We start from the raw sequence: 18019 nt of genomic DNA on the forward strand, positions 1-18019 counted from the left end.
CTAAACATTACCATTCCCACTCCAATAAGTGCAACAGTAGGGAAAGTGTTGGATAGCGGATGGGTAAAAATTATTATCCCCACTCCAAGCAGTGCCACAGTAGGGGAAGTGTTGGATAGCAGAGGATTAAAATTTACTATGCTCACTCCAGTCGGTGCAACAGTAGGGAAAATGTTGGATAGCGGAGGGGTAAAAATTAGTATTCCCACTCCAATGAGTGCAACAGTAGGAAATGTGTTGGATAGCGGAAGGGAAAAAATTACTATTTTCACTCAAGTGAGTGCAACAGTAGAGGAATATTGGATAGCGGAGGGATGACATCTACTATTCTCACTCCATTTAGTGCAACAGTAGGGAAAGTGTTGTATTGCGAAGGGGTAAAAATTAGTATTCCCACTCCAGTCAGTTAAAAATTAAAAACAAACAAAATATCAACAATAAAAACATATTTTAAAAAACAAAATAAATAAAAATGTATATAAATATGTAAAAACTTAAAATACAAATATATTTAATATTGAAAATGAAAAAAAAGTCATAATGTTAAATACATGTGACAAATACCTACAAATATTATCTTAAATACAATTTGAAAAATAATTTTAAAACAAAATAATAATTTTAGTTAGAAAATATTTAGGGCAAAAACATTCATTAATATATACATTTAGTTTATTTAATTCCTACCTTATAACACCACACAATTCACAACCCACATTTAATTTTGTAAAAAAAATGTAGTTCCATAATTATCATAACTAATTATCAATTAAAGAAATATTATTAATAAAAACAATTAAAACACAAACATTTATTAACTTCCCATTGTTTACTCCTATAATTCCCACAATCCACATCTCAAATTGAACTGTATAATAAGTATTATACAATTAAAATTGATTTTCAATTAAATGACTAATAGTATTTAACAACGAATTATAAAGTAAGTAAAAATAATTTACTCCCTATCCTTTACCCCATAAAACCATAACCCACACACCAATAAATGTAAACATTTACCCAAATTAATTATCAATTCATTAATATTAATAATCAACTAATTCGTAATTAATTAAACATAAATTACTTTCCACTCTTTACCCCTAAAACCTCACAACCCACACCTAAAATTAATTACACGTACGATTCGTCCCTACGGCACTCCGTACGGCTCTTTTCTTACGGGAGCCAAAAACAGCCATAAAAGCAGAGTCCCCAGGGGTACGAGTCGTACAGGCATACACCCCGTGCGTTGTGTATGTACGGTGCGTACCCCCAGTGTGCATGAACTGTGCGTACCCCCAACATCGCGTACCCCAACATCGCATACCCCCCAACATCACGTACCCCAACATCGCGTATGTACTGTGCGTAGCATCAACATCGCATACCCCAACATCGTATACCCCCAACATCACGTACCCCAACATCGCGTACCCCAACATCGCGTATGTACGCACCGTACATATGCGATGTTGGGGTGCGCGATGTTGGGGTACGCGATGTTGGGGGTACGCACATTACATACGTGATGTTAGGGTACATGATGTTGGGGTACGCGATGTTGGGGGTACGCACAGTACATACGCGATGTTGGGGTACGCAATGTTGGGGTACGCGATGTTGGGGGTACCACCGCACATACACAATGCACAGGGGTGTATGCCTGTACGACTCGCACCCCGGGAACAACTTTTCCCGGGATACGAGTCATACAAAGTTTGCTTCGTAGCGGGTAATGGCATTCCCCGTGTACGGGACGTTTTCCATACAAATCGTAAATCGGAAAGCTGGTCCGGATCGTACTAGTACGGTCGGCATGCATTTTTACAATTTGTACGGAAAAGTGTCCGGGTCCGTCTCGTACAACTTTTCCCGATCCGATTTGTACGGACCGGGCCGATCCATAAAAATCGAATCGGGAAAAGTTGTATTTTTCCCGTACGAATCGTACTTCATGGGTCGGACGATTTGTATGGAAAAATTTACCGATACGAGTCGTACGGGAAAAAAAAATACAGGATCGGAATCGGCCCCTATATTTTGCAAACGATAATAATTACTTCTATATCTTTTAAAACAATATTTCTTACCCTAAATTTGATATTCGTGACCACCATATTCTTGCTGTCGATATTTCTGTCATGATATTTACAACTCAATATTTGTGTAAGTCGACATTCCCTACTCAATGTTCTGTCTGCATACCCTTTGGTTGATGTCACACTGTTCACCTGATTGTGTAAGAATCTTGCATGTTCAATAAATAATTTTGCCATGTGTGCGGGCTTTTATCAATATGCTGGAAGAACCCAACCAGAAGGTAAATAAGTTAAATAATTGCAGAAATGCCATTTGGTAAATGTAGCCCTCTTTTCTAATTGTAGAAGGCTAAATTATAAGACCTTAGCAAATCAAGACACTTGAAAAAGAGTTGAGAGCATGGCTCATTTATGCTTTGAATGTCATTTTGTAACTTATCTGGTTGAGGTCTTCAGAATATGAATGAAGGCCCACACAAAGGACAATGGATTTATATTGATCACAACTGTTGATTAAACAAGAAGGTGACTATTGTGTTCACACACACAAATGTGTTTCTATGGTGATTGTTGCTTAAAAATGACATATACAACTTTGTTTATTACAAAAAAAACCTTATATGTTTTCTTTTTTTGTCTCTTTTTGGAGTTGTTTTCACCCATGATGACTTGATCCATGATGTGGATTTATAATTCTTCTGAGGCATACATACCCCACTTGAATAACCAAACGGTGAAGTCTGTTTTCTTTACTTTGTGTACGTAATAAATTAGTCAACTGATTTGTGATACCCTATTCATTTAGTATAGGGGAGAGGCTTTTTTTTAATAAATATGTACAATTATGAACTAACATGTACATGTTTCTGTTTGCTTGTTGTATTGAATATATTTTGTTCTCACTAGTTAGGGAGTGAGGGACTAAATCAATAAACAGAATAATCAGGCCCTCAAAAGCTTTCTTTTTAAAGAAAATTGTCTAAAACTAATTGAATTAGTGTTCTAGTTCTTTTGAGGCCGTTCATTTTAGAATGGTCATTTTCTGAATACCAATAACTGTCTGTAAATTGTTTATTCACATTTTGTTCACTTGCACTTTTTTGATTGACACATTTTGCATGATTAAATTGAATAAAGCCCTGAAAAGTTCCTTATTGAATGAAGCACATAGGTTGTTTTTATGAAATGAGATAACAAATAAAGAATTGTTGAGAAAACAAATTGAGAACTATGGTGTGTGTATCTATATTGACAAATCTGGTGCTCTCCAGCATAAAATTGTCTGTATCTCATGCCAAAAGGCAGAGAGATTACAAGACTTAGAGACTGATCCATAGTTTGGGGCACAGAGTAGTGTCCATCGGGATTGTGGAATACATTAACCTTCTACCACCTCTTCTAGGTTGGTCCCAATTCTACAGTGACATCTAGAGAAAATGTCCTTTTTCCAGGATCTGTTCCTGTGCCTAACTACATCCTAAATGCATTAATCAGTAAAACATAATTAGCATATTCAGGTAAATAGTAACAAAAGGATCTCAAATTTGTTTAAAGATCTTGATATATGATTGAAGTGTTTGCACTCATTTAGAGAAAACAAATATATTCATTCTTTTCAATAACAGATATGACCCAAAGATACATAAATCCGGCATTCAGAATTTCCGTTTCAAAAAAGCTTAACCGGCAGTACTTCAACCATGGATTAATATACCATCTAGCTAGAGTCCTTTCTGCATGTCCCTATCACTGCAATCAAGGCTGCAGGAGTATTAAGTGTTACTAAGATACAAAGATGCAGATGCACTGTATGAGCATAGACCAACAACAAGTACACTTGAGTTGCTTAAAATGTGATGTTCTGAAGTTCCAAGCAGCAGTAGCGGAAATAACACACATTCTTAATGTACATCTCAGCATCTAATAGCTAGAATGAATCAAATAAATCACAATTCACTGCAGTGTTGACTTGGCAGTATCTCTATAGATTAGAGACAAGATGTACATATTTGTGAAGTCTGAGGACAAATCACTTATGCTCCCAATGTTAACAATATTGGCTGCCACTCTTCTAATTCGCCTTGATGAAAGTTATAGATGTCAGCTCTCACCCCCTAAAATAGTACTTTAAGACAATGTTATGAGCATAAAACGTGAAATTCTATCTTCATATGCACTCAGTAGTTTTGTACTCCTCCATATTACGCCACTGGGTATTTATAGTTAGACCAGAATTCCAGCATTTTTCATTTTTCCTCAAACCTTGACATTTGACGAATCTTCACAAAACGTTCCATAAAAAAATTCTCATTTATTTCCACTCTTTCCTGGAAAGGTTTTCGGTGATCCATCAAACGGGTGTCAAGAAAAAGGGGAAGAGTCCAAAAACATGTTTTCCCAATTTATTTAAAATCCAATTGGAATGTGGATCTTCGCACACCTGGTACAATCAGTGTTCAAAAAGTGATTTTAATTATGGGTGCCTGGTAGGTTAACCCTCCTGGGCGTGAGGGTGGGATAAATCTAGGTACTGCGTTATCTCCCGTGGGAGTAGCGTCTCCTACTCAGCACTCCTGGAGTATAAACTATCAAAAAGTGTGCAGAAGCGTAATATGATTGTCCATTCTTTAATTTTTTTGATTTCTTTTCAATTTCATACTATTGTAATCATAGTATAAGTTTTCTTGAAACATGTTTTAGTTCTTTTCACATATTTCTGCCCAATGCATTTCGGGCTTGCCCTTCATCAGGGGACTCGCATTCTGAAAGTATTAAGGATGTTACAATCAAACATAAGTACAATCCGAATCATGTATATGTACAATTAAAAACAAAACTTTAGATTTTCCTGTGATAATCGTAATTATAGAATATAAAGCAGTTAGAAGAACAAGTGGTTTTACGAGATAAGTGAAAGGGAGACGCTACTCCCACGGGAGATAACGCAATTAACCCTGGGCGTAGTTCGCGAAGTAGCACTATGCGAAGCTACGCAAAGTGCACTTCGCACTACGCGAGCTACGCGTAGCACTTCGCGAACTGCGTAGTACCCTGTTCGCACTGTGCAAGATGCCGTTTTCAATGATTGCACAGTGCGGACAAGCATCCGGCACTGTGCAATCATTGAAAAAGGCATCTTGCACAGTGCGAGCTGTAGTTTTCTGCCGCTCGAGTAGATTTTTACTCGAGTGCAGCGTTCTCTACGCGGACTGGTAGTTTCTCATCGTGAGCGGTCGCGAGCATATGTGACCACTCGCAATGATAAACCTGACCTCCTCGCTTTGAGAATCTCGCCGGGATGTTTATTTTCCATGCTCGCGATCGGCAACTTGATGTTGCTGATCGCGAACAAGGGAAAAAGTCTCGCCGGGATGTCATTTTGCTTGCTCGCGTCGCCAACTTGATGTTGAGGACCGCGAGCAAGCAAAAAATGACCGCTGCACTCTGCAACGCTATGCTACGCATGTTTGCACTGTGCTACGTGCAATTCACGTAGTGCGAAGTAACGCAAACTTCGCAAACTACGCTAGCGTAGCATAGTGCTTTGCCCAGGCTTAAATGCAATACCTAGATTTATCCCATCCTCATTGTTACTCCTTCTGAGCATCCATGGACACGTACCCAGTTAACCATCATGTTATTTGAAGAAATATCACACACAACGGATCAACGAGCAGACAGATTTCATTTCACTGAGGAAGACACTCAGCACATTTATGCTCTCATTGGTGAAACTGAAAGTATAAGTACCGGCACAGGATCAACTCAATCAAATATCAAGCAATTTATCTACATGTATAAATGCATTGTAGACCAACGATTACATGCTAGTACACTAATCAATCAATCAGCTTTATTCGATTAAAAGAAATAATCATAAAAGCACAATACAATTACGGGCACAATAAATACTAATATTAGCTTATAAATTCATAAAATAGCAAAGCGAATCAATTCCAGAAAAGATCAGAAAAGGAATTAATTGCATCATGATTGAATTTCTACATTTTAAAACTAATTTTAAAAACATTAAAATTGATGCGGACAGTTGTTCTTCTCCTAATGTTTGTAGAAACAGAAAAGCAGGACGACATTGTCTTAGTCCCTTATTTTTTAAAATTGGCAACATCCACCTGTGCCTATTATAAGAGTAAAATTTACAAAAGAATAGAACATGAATAGTTGATTGAAAAGACACATCATCACATGGACATTTACATAACTCCTTCGACCAGTAGTTTTCAGTGGGAAAAGAGACAAGCCTGTGAAAAATGTTCAATCTCAAACGGGACAACAAAAGTCTGTCATGCTCTCTTGTAAACTTGCTTAAGTAGGGCTGAAGTTTATCAGTGACCATTACTAACTGATGCGCCTGTACAGAGACTTTTGGGGATTCTATATCTCTTATCTTATTATCCAAGTAGGATAGACAGCTAATTTTTAATTCTTTCCTGTTTACAGCTAAAAGAGTAAGGGGGTCCGAAAAATATTCAGGGTGGCCAAGGTAACCAACAAACTTTTTAATGTACTCTAGCCAACTAATCTTCCGTGCCCCATCCAGTTTACCACAGTCTGTAAGTAGCTGTCTATTGAGCTCCAGCGAATCGGAGGTCCATATTCTATGCCACTGGAGTACAGGTTGAATTTTACAAATGTCCATAATATATGCCAAGCCCAATTCAGTATGACAAACATAGGTAGAAGTGCTGTCCGGGACAATCAATAAAAATCTTAAAAACCTATTCTCAATACATTGAAGTGAATTAACATTCTCATAACCCCAGATGCCTGCCCCATAGGTGGCTATTGTGATGCATTTCGCCTTATATATCTCTAATAGGACCTCTGGAGCCCGTTTCCCCAGCTTCTTACTGAAATTAAAGAGTGCGGCTACCGCTTTAGAAAACAGTAGCCTCCTAGTCCTAATGGCCTGGGTCCATGTCCCCCTCTTATCAAAGAGTATACCCAGATAAAAGAAGGTTTTGCAGCACTCAATCGGTTTCTTACCTATTAAAATGCGTCTGAAATGTGTATTCCCTGCCCCACATTTCATCACAAAAGTTTCAGAAATATTCACTTCTAATCCCAGTTTAGCCATATAATCAGCGAAACAATCAACTAACCTCTGCATCCCTACAGGGGTGCGTGACATCAAAACCGCATCATCTGCATGCATTAATGTGGGAATAGGTCTCTTCCCCACTTGTGGGAGGTCCTGGCACTCTTTCCCCAGCTTATTTCCCAAGTCATTAATATATAATATAAATAGGAAGGGTGCCAGGACGCATCCCTGTCTCACACCCCTTCTTACCCTAAAGTGCTTAGTGCATTCCCCTTCCATCCCATAACGAATCCTAGCATTTGCTGCCGCATATAATTGTCTTAAAAATAAAACTATCGAACTTTCCACCCCCATATTAGTTAAGATTCTCCAGAGTTCCTCATGGATTACAGATTCAAACGCAGCAGTCAAATCTACGAACGTTAAATACAACCTACCCCTTTTGGCTTTAGTGTATTTGCCGATCATCATATTCAAATTTAACCCCTGGTCAATTGTACCCATGCCTTTGCGGAAACCATACTGAAGGTCACTATGTATCGAATGGTCTTCCACCCAATTTTGCAACCTTAATAACAAAACTCTGCCGATAATCTTAATTGTTGAATCGAGTAGTGGTATCGGCCTATAGCAGGCAGGGTCCGACCTGTTACCTTTTTTGACAATGGGGACCACGGCCGATTCATACCAGGAAGAAAGAGGACCGATTGTGCTACAAGCGTTTAAAACTTGAGTTAAAAGAGGACCCCACAATAAAATATTATGTTTAAAAAGATCTACCGGGATGCCATCTGGTCCCGGTGCCTTACCTCCCAGGCTCGATTCAATGGCTAAGTTAACCTCACTCAGCTCAAATTTCAGATTCATGTCCCCTGTACCTTGACTAAGAACCACATTGGCTACAGGCTCCATCTCTACCCTTATAGTATGAGCTGTATTGCTATATAATTTTTCAAAATGCTCCAGCCACTCAACCTCGCTAATAGCTATCTCAATCGTGGCCCTGTCCTTCTCCAACAAAAAGGGCGAATTGACTGCCTACCAAAATGCAGAGTGGTCTTTTAGCTTTGAAGCTATCTGCAAGTCCCGCAACGCTTCATTTTTAATAGTGGTTTTCCTTAACTTTAAGGCTGCATTATATTCCCTGCGTGTCAGCCTGACATCGTCCACAACTCTAGGCTCTGTATGCAGTGCTCTCTTTAACTTGGCATGGGCCTTAGAACATGTTGCATCAAACCAACCATGTTTAGGTTTATTAGATTTATTGAGTTTCAAAGACATTTCCTGTTTGATGTATTTTGAAATTGTCTGGAACCCACTTATAATGTCTTTGGTCATAGTAGTTACATCTAAACAGGCCTTGACCTCCTCTTTGCAATTGGTAATAACCTTCCTTATGAAAGTATCAGGGTTCAGCTTATCCCATTTTAGGGCATATCCATTTTGCCTAGATATATTGAGATTCCCCATAAATGTAGATGTATGATCTATTATATTTCTCTTAGACCTAATGGAGATGCTCAAAGGAAAGTGGTCATTCACCGATATGTCATGTGTGACAAAATCTTTGATTCTAGTAGCGTACCTGCTTGACATCAAAATAAAATCTATTGTTGATGTCTTCCTCTGCCCATTATAGGTGGAATTAAAAGGCACGGGGTTGGGACATAACATATTGGCAAACCCCAAATCTGTGTCAAACATAATTTCATTTAGAATGTCCCCGGATTTATTATGTGCAAAGTGATGAAAGGTATGGTCCTTATCCCACGATAAACCACAGCACCCGTTATCTACATAACCACAAATATTACAATTAAAATCACCCCCCCAAAGGATGCACACTTCTCTGGTTGATGCATCCTGAATGTTCTGTAAAATGGTGTTAATAGATCTCACTACCTCCTCAAATCTACTGGTAGGAATTTTGTTGTAAAAGTTAACCACCAGCAGACAAAATATCCTGTCTATGTGAAGCGACATGACCTGATAGTAAACATCGCTACCAATTAGAACTGATTTTTCCAAATTCAGGAGATCCGACACATAAAGACATAATCCCCCCTTAGCTCTCACATAAACTGATGGAGTAGCAGGGGTATGAAAAGTTCTTAAACCATTTAAATGTATAGGGGCCAGATGTATCAAAGGGTTTTACCCATTCTGTGTCTATGGAAAAATGTGTTCATACATATGGCCCTAGGTTCGCAAATCCAGGTCTCTTGGACAGCTAATACATCGAACTCCTTAACAAAATCAATCCAGGTATGATCTATCACCTTAGCATTAAGCCCGGCCATATTCCAAAAACATAGCTTATGACAATTACTCCTGTCATCTCTTTCTGAAATCATAGGCACTCCAGCAGTGGGATGTGGGGACTGTTCATGCGATGGATTAACAAATATTTCTTTGTTAGTGGGGCTAAAAGTTCCCACTCCCTCCACCACATCCTCCTTATTACCATGAATCAGTCCAGTGCTAGCCCTATTTAAGTGTTCTCTGTTGTTAACAAACTGGGGTTCAAAAGACCTTTCAGGGATAAAACTGATGGAAATAGGCAGAGATGCGTGGTTCCTAGGTATATGAGTGGTTAGTCAATCTACCTCTTCTAAATTATGAAGAGCCTCAAATCTATTATGAACCTGAACGTTAAACTGTTGTTTGTGGTTTGCTAGATAGGGGACTGAATATACCATTGGGTGGGGATCACATGTTGGTTGATACAAATAGCCCAAGGGGAGGATGTTTATGCTGGCTTGTGTTATAGCCTGCTCGCTACCTCTAGACAGAATCATTTGCACAAACCGAGGATTGGCAAATGTAAGAACCACACAGTCACCACTTAACCTTTTTTGTCCACGTCCTACCCAGCTTATCCTTCTCACCATCTTAAATTCTGCAAATAATTTCTCTGAGTGGCCTAGCTTTGTGCCTAGCCAACCTAAACTTTTATTTCTCAATGACACCCAGGATTCTTCAGTCCACTGTGGAAGTGTCTGTACATTAGCTAAAATCACAGTATAGGGGGTAGCTGCCGGTGGGAGGTCCAATATGCTAGCTTTATGGGGAATTGCCTGGCTAGCCCGATTAAGATGCACTCCAGAGATGCCCTTGTCCGCAGCTACCAGAGGTTGTGGACCATGGTCAAATCTTTTTAATGGTGAATACCTTTGATAGGGGTGATGCAAGTGTATGGGGTGTTGGCAAGGGATTGGACTGTGCGGGGCTATCGCTTGTCATGCCATTACCTACAGAGGCCCTTTTAGCCATAGTCCCCCCTGGTACGGCAGACCTCTTTAAGAGGCCCGGTTCATCAGGGGGACTCCGTTCGCTTAGACATTGAAGATACTAAAACGTCTAGCTTAGTGGCAATGGTAGACATGAATTCTCTAATAAACTTATCTAGAGACTCCAGTGTGAGTTTCACAGATTCTAATTCCCGGTTCAAGGAATTTCCACTTTCCACTTCCAAAATACCCCTGGTCTTAAGATTAGTTTTTGATTGAATTTCTACTTTCTTAGCTGATTTCTCAGAAGATTTACGACTAGGATTTGATGCCCCTGGGACAGAATTCTTAGAGGGGACAACTGTAGATTTTGCATTCCTTGGACATTTATCTGGGGGCACTATCCTCCTCACAACCCCAGATATGATCAGAAATATCCAGAATGCACCAATTTACTTTACCTTCATTTCTTATTGGGCTTGTAGGAGGAGATGGTACAGGGGGTAGACATAATAGCGGACCTACTACTGTGGCTTCCGCCTCTTTCTCACCCTCTGTACTTAGTTTTTCTATATTAATAACTTCCTCCACTGTGCTGATTTGCTTTTCTATAGCCCCCATCGCTCCAGTCAAATAATTTAACAGGATCTGCCTGGGGCCTTCCACCCTACTAGTTTTAGATATACCCTGAGCGTTTCTTTTCCCCATATCAAGTAAATTAAATGGGGCACAGCACAAATGCAATTTGAGGTGCAAAAGTCAATAAAACGCCAATATACACGTCACGCCTCCCTCCCAGACAAAGCAGCTCAGTGCTTACGATGCTTACAACTTCCAAACATTGCTACTGCTGGGATTCACTGGGCTAATGTCCATGAAATCAGTCTTGGCCGCCCCACATGCATAAACCAAGTATACATAAAGTTTTTGTAGTTTCTTACTGCACCGAAAGGCCAAGAAATGTGGCCCGGCCTCATCCGGTCTATGACGGGTGTAGACGGGCCGATCTTGGCCCGATCTTCGCCCGGACGCCGTCCGCGCGCGTCCCACGTTGCGTGACTGGGTTCGTCTAAAATAGAGTACCGCAGGGACCGTGCAGATAGTGCGGCATGCCGGTAGCCCAGGCAGGGGCTCTCAGTAAAGTGCAGGGTGCAAAGCAGTAAAATAGGTCCGTTATGGAGCAGTCTCCCACCTTCCTTGACCGGCTCTGCCTCAAGTAGAATACTGTAGGGACCGGGCAGAAAGTGCGCCATGCCGGTAGCCCAGGCAGGGGCTCTCAGTAAAGTGCAGGGTGCAACGCAGCAAAATAGGTCCATTATGGAGCAGTCTTCCACCTTCCTTGACCGGCTCCGCCTCAAGTAGAATATATTAGGGACCAGGCAGAAAGTGCGGCGTACCGGTAGCCCAGGCAGGGGCTCTCAGTAAAGTGCAGGGTGCAAAGCAGCAAAATAGGTCCGTTATGGAGCAGTCTCCCACCTTCCTTTTCCGGCTCCGCCTCAAGTAGAATACTGCAGGGACCGGGCAGCAAGTGCGGCGTGCCGGTAGCCCAGGCAGGGGCTCTCAGTAAAGTGCAGGGTGCAAAGCAGCAAAATAGGTCCATTATGGAGCAGTCTCCCACCTTCCTTGATCGGCTCCGCCTCAAGTAGAATACTGCAGGGACGGGCAGAAAGTGCGGCGTGCCGGTAGCCCAGGCAGGGGCTCTCAGTAAAGTGCAGGGTGCAAAGCAGCAAAATAGGTCCGTTATGGAGCAGTCTCCCCACTAATCAAATACCATAAAGCCCAATGAATACCGCGTGGCCTAAGAATATCCCTCAAATCTACATTATGCAAAAATAATGCATGTTTCATGGAGAAATGGTTCGGCATACTTAATAAATGCTCCTTAAACTTGACATTACTGATAATTGAAGAATTGGCAAAACTCATAGAGGAACTTAATAAAGAGGCAATTCAACTGAAACAAGAATTACATTTACCCTAAACAAATAAGAATGGGACGAAGTACTTCAAGACATCAATCAGCTGTTAGAAAATTATTCTAAAGAAATAAATGATCGGAAGATAAGAAAATTTAAACGAGACACTACACATTACAGGCTTGGTGAAGTCTACACGTGGGCAGATATTTATGCACGCCGCAGACAACAAAGACCGACCAGAGGCAGATCATCTGCAGACAACTCATCGTCAGATGATTTGCAACAAAGAAAGCAAACCCCGATGGCTACTACTAGCTCTAGAACAGAAGGATCAGTACCTTCAACATCCAGAGACATAGAACATCATTCATCAACAGATACCTCTTTTTTAGAGAGAGGTTCAGAACAACAAGAAGAACCCGGAGGGGCAGGTCAAAAAAGAAGGCCAACACAAGATACAATTGCCAAACACACGAGAAGCCAGAAACCCTAGTGATGAATATATCTAAGCAGCATGTTACAGAGTTTCAATTACAAACTCTCCAGAAAGGTACTTCTTATGTCCTGACATATCATTCTAACATCTTAGAGACACAAATAAGCATATTTAAATTCTTACGTTTCTTACGTTTAAGACATTTCTTCACCAATGTGGTTGAAACACAGGACGAACCCAAGCAAGACAAATTAATGGGCTAAAGAAACAAAACTTAATTCGTACCACCAGTTAGTCATAAAGTCCTAGACACATTTGAAAAGTGAATCTTGAAAGACGTCAACCAGATATTTAAACATCCCAGATCAAAAGTCACTAACACTACACAAAAAGAAAGACAAGCATTAAACCAACTGGCTACAAATAAAGAAATAACCATCCGTTAAGCTGATAAGGGTGGGCCCTTGTCATTATGGACACAGATTTCTATCTTAAAGATTTAAATGAACATGTCAACGACGGTAACACCTATGTGAGACTAGACACGGACCCTACCTCTACATTCATGAAGATTCTGATCCAAATCATTGACCAAGGAGTAATCGGTAAAAAAGAGAAGGATTACCTCATCAAAACCAATCCTGCGATCCTGTATATTTATATGATCCCCAAGGTTCACAAACACGCCACTTTACCGCCATTTCGACCCATCGTTTCTATGATTAATTCCATGCATGAACCGGTAGGAAAGTTCATTGATAAACATCTTCAAACCATAGTTCAAGACATGAGCACTTATATAAAAGACACCACCCATTTCCTTAACATCTTGGAAGATCACAAACCACTTTTCTCGAAAGACACGATTCTATGTACGATCGATGTAAGATCTCTCTATACCTCAATACCACATGACATGGGTCTAACAGCAGTGGAATCTTTCTTCCTATCCAGTGACAAAGAAGAAACGTTTAAAGTGTTTCTCATGGAACTCATACATTTTACCCTTTATCACAGTTATTTTAAATGGGAGGTTCACTTTTTTGTTCAATCATCGGGAACTTCGATGGGTAATTGTGCAGCACCATCGTATGCGAACATTTTCATGTACAGGTTTGAGCTTGATCATATTCTTCATAATCCAGATTGGAATCATAATTTGATTGTGTATAAACGTTACATCGATGACATCTTTGTACTATAGAAAGGAACAGAATCAAACTTACCACGGCGATCCAAAAACTCAACTCAGTTAATGACAGAATTGGTTTTACATCTACCATCAGCAAGAATGAAATATCTTTTTTGGATGTTTTTATTATCAACAATGAAGGAGAGCTAAATACAAGAGTATATAGTAAACCAACCAATAGAAACAACTTCCTTCATTATATAAGTTTCCATCAGCCATCCCAAAAAAAGTACTTACCTTTTTCACAACTACTCCGCATCAAAAGAATAGCTTACACAGATGAAGGTTACAATGAACACAAGATTACCACTATCAATACATTTAGAAATAAAGGATTTCCAGAAGCTATTCTGAAGGAAGCCATGGAAAGGGTACAAGGGCTCAAAAGGAAGCAACTACTCACACCACAAAAAAGGAATGAAGAACAAAGAACAGCATTTGTTTCTAAATTTTCTATTCGAAGTCACAGCATAAAAAAAACATCCTCAAACATTGGCCATTACTCACACTAGAAGAAGATTTCAAAGGAATTTTTTCCACCAATCCAAGATTCGCTTATGAACGCACACGCAATTTCAAGGAACTATTACAACCTAAAGAAGATACTACAGTGTAAAATACCGTGGCACTTTACCGTGCCACAACTGTAATGCCATTATTAAGGGCAATTAAATTTTGCATCCAACCAAAGGTACTCCTATCAAATTACGAGTGACAGGAACATGTGACAGCAGCAATTTAATATACATGTTGAAATGCCCCTGTGGTCAAGCGTATGTTGGGAAAACTCAAAGGAAAATCAAGACACGAGTCATCGAACATAAAAGCAATATAAGATTTAAAAACACCAAATCTACAGTAGCTACGCATTTTAACCAGCACAACCACAACCCTAGTCAACTCCGTTTCTGTATATTGGAAAACGTTCCCATTTTCCCAGGAAGGGATAATTCACAATACCTCTTAAGAAGAGAAATATTTTGGATCAATCACCTGAATACACTTCAGCCAAAAGGACTGAATGAACGACTAGAACTGAATTGTTTTTTGTAGTATGATCCAACCCTTTGCTTTTTGAATTCTAGTATATTTTTGGGTGAGCCTCAAAACTGAATTAGTATGAAATTATGGTTACATCATATTTATACTATCACATTACACTGGGGGGGCCGATTCCGATACCGGGTTGGACAGCTCTCCGAGAGCTGTCCGTAGCCTTACCTTGCGACCGACACGTACCCGTAGCCGGTCCGTCCTGTAGATGAAGTAGGATGCGCATAACTACCAAAAACACGACCAACATGTAGGCTGTGATTCAAGCTCCATTCTCCATTCGAGTCGTAACTATGAACACCGAACGAGTCGCCCGGAAGCAGTATCCACAGCAGTTTCCGCTGTGGCAAGTACGATGCGTACTTGCTACGTGCCGGACGGGTCGCCATGTACGGCACGCCACAGCATCCGGAAAACAAGCATATCAGCTACGATTCGTGCCACAACTCAATCCATGGCTACGAGACGGACCAGCTTGCAGCGGGTACGAGACGGAGCAACAAGCAGCGTGTAGGACATGAACACAACATGAAACCCATCGCGCAGGTCATACCAGTACTCTACATCTATGACCAGATCAGGAACCAACACCGACGGTGCATGCGGTAAGTCAGACACCTACCACACAAACAAATGACATGTACCAGCAAAATGGTACACACACACAGGGGATCCACATCCTGGCCACTAACAACAGGCCACCATAGGGGTTGCATGGCCAGCACCACTAACACCTCCACTCATAGGGTTTATGTTGCCCAGCACTACTGCCACCCCCACCCACAGGGGACCTGTTGTCCATCACCCCTGTCACCCCCATCCATAGAGGACCTGTTGCCCATCACCACTGCCACCCCCACTCATAGTGCTTATGTTGCCCAGCACTCCTGCCACCCCATCCATAAGGGACATGTTGCCCATCACCACTGCCACCCCCACTCATAGGGGACCTGTTGCCCATCACCCCTGCCACCCCCACTCATAGGGCTTATGTTGCCCAGCACTCCTGCCACCCCCATCCATAGGGCAACTGTTGCCCATCACCCCTGCCACCCCCACTCATAGGGGACCTGTTGCCCATCACCCCTGCCACCCCCCCTCATAGGGGACCTGTTGCCCATCACCCCTGCCACCCCCATCCATAGGGGACGTGTTGCCCATCACCCCTGCCACCCCCACGCATAGGGCTTATGTTGCCCAGCACTCCTTCCACCCCATCCATAGGGGACCTGTTGCCCATCACCCCTGCCACCCCCAAAGATAGGGGACCTATTGCCCATCACTACTGCCACCCCCACTCATAGTGCTTATGTTGTCCAGCACTACTGCCACCCCCACCCATAGGGGACCTGTTGCACATCACCCCTGCCACCCCCATCCATAAGGGACCTGTTGTTCATCACTACTGCCACCCCCACTCATAGGGCTTATGTTGCCCAGCACTACTGCCACCCCCACCCATAGGGGACCTTTTGCCCATCACCCCTGCCACCCCCATCCATAGGGGACCTGTTGCCCATCACCCCTGCCACCCCCACTCATAGGGGACCTGTTGTCCATCACCCCTGCCACCCCCATCCATAGGGGACCAGTTGCCTATCACCACTGCCACCCCCACTCATAGTGCTTATGTTGCCCAGCACTCCTGCCACTCCCATCCATAGGGGACCTGTTGCCCATCACCCCTGCCACCCCCACTCATAGGATGGGTGATGCGCCACACATCCATCATCCTCCCACATTAGGTTTGTCAGCAAAATACATCCCCCCTAACATCATGACAACAGTGTGTAGTCTGTGACAAATGCCCACAACTGTGATTATGACTTTGAACATACAATGTAACTAACAGCACATGTGTGACCAACAAACGAGTGTGCCCTACACAAGGCAAGCATCACTATAGCACTGTGTCAATGTAAAAAGAACACCCCCTCACTGTGTAGAACAAAAGTTAAGTGTGGGCTTCCAAACTGCAGCAGATGTGGAGCATTGTGGTGATGGAGTCTAAACCCCCCCTCATCACAGTGACCAAAAGGTAAGTGTCATCATGGTCAAAGCTGCAAATAACAAAAAGCATGTATGATCCCTGCTCCCAACACATTAAACACTTCTGGGGCGAAGTAGTGGTTGTGCCCCATTCCCACAGAGATGTGGTTAGGCTAACAGTGCTGGGAAAACCTAACACACTCTCGGCCATGGGCAGACAAACACCACACATGGGGGCTGACAATGCATACAGTGTACATTGACACAAGAGCAGAAGTGACCATCACAAAGCATACACACATCTCGAAAATAGACACACTAATCAAAACAACCTGTGGAGACTGTAGGTGGCAGCTCACAAACTCCCATCCCATGCCAGCAATGGAACCTAACAACCAGGATGAATGTGCACAATGATGTGATATGACTCACAGTGACAGCAGGGAAAATCACAGAAACAGCATCCAGACAAAGGCCCACAACAGCAATACCAATGCACTGATGCAGATGCACAAACACAAACGGGCAACCTCACACTGCACATCTGACACAACATGTGTGTGTGAGTGTCTCAGTATCCCCAGGCAACTACACAACACATGAGTGGGGCTGAACCACAGTGACACAGATGTGGACACAGTGCCATACAAAAGTAAACCATCATTGGGACACCCTTAGTGGGCAATCAGGCATTGCGAGATGAGAGGGAGCACAACAGACACATGTGACACAAGCTGGAATGAACACCAACTAACACAGCAAGAGACTGACACACAACAGCACTACCCCCGGTGACCAGACATTGGGGTGACACAAGCATACATGACACCTCCACTGTGATGACAAAGACAGATGTCGTACAAACTGGGAAACTCAGACATGTGACCTGTTCCACAAACTTACATCACACATACACAAACACAAATCACTCAGCATGGCCCCTCATCCATGGACAATCGGGAGCTAGGGGCCCATCCATGCAAACATTTACATCAGTCCACCCTCAACACCACACACCCTGAACTGCACCAATGTGCATCTGTGAAGCCCACATGGACAGGTGACATTGCACATGCACCCATGACAAACACAGGAA

The sequence above is a fragment of the Triturus cristatus genome, chromosome 8 (assembly GCF_964204655.1).
Source record: "Triturus cristatus chromosome 8, aTriCri1.1, whole genome shotgun sequence".
NCBI classification, from domain to species: Eukaryota; Metazoa; Chordata; class Amphibia; order Caudata; family Salamandridae; genus Triturus; species Triturus cristatus.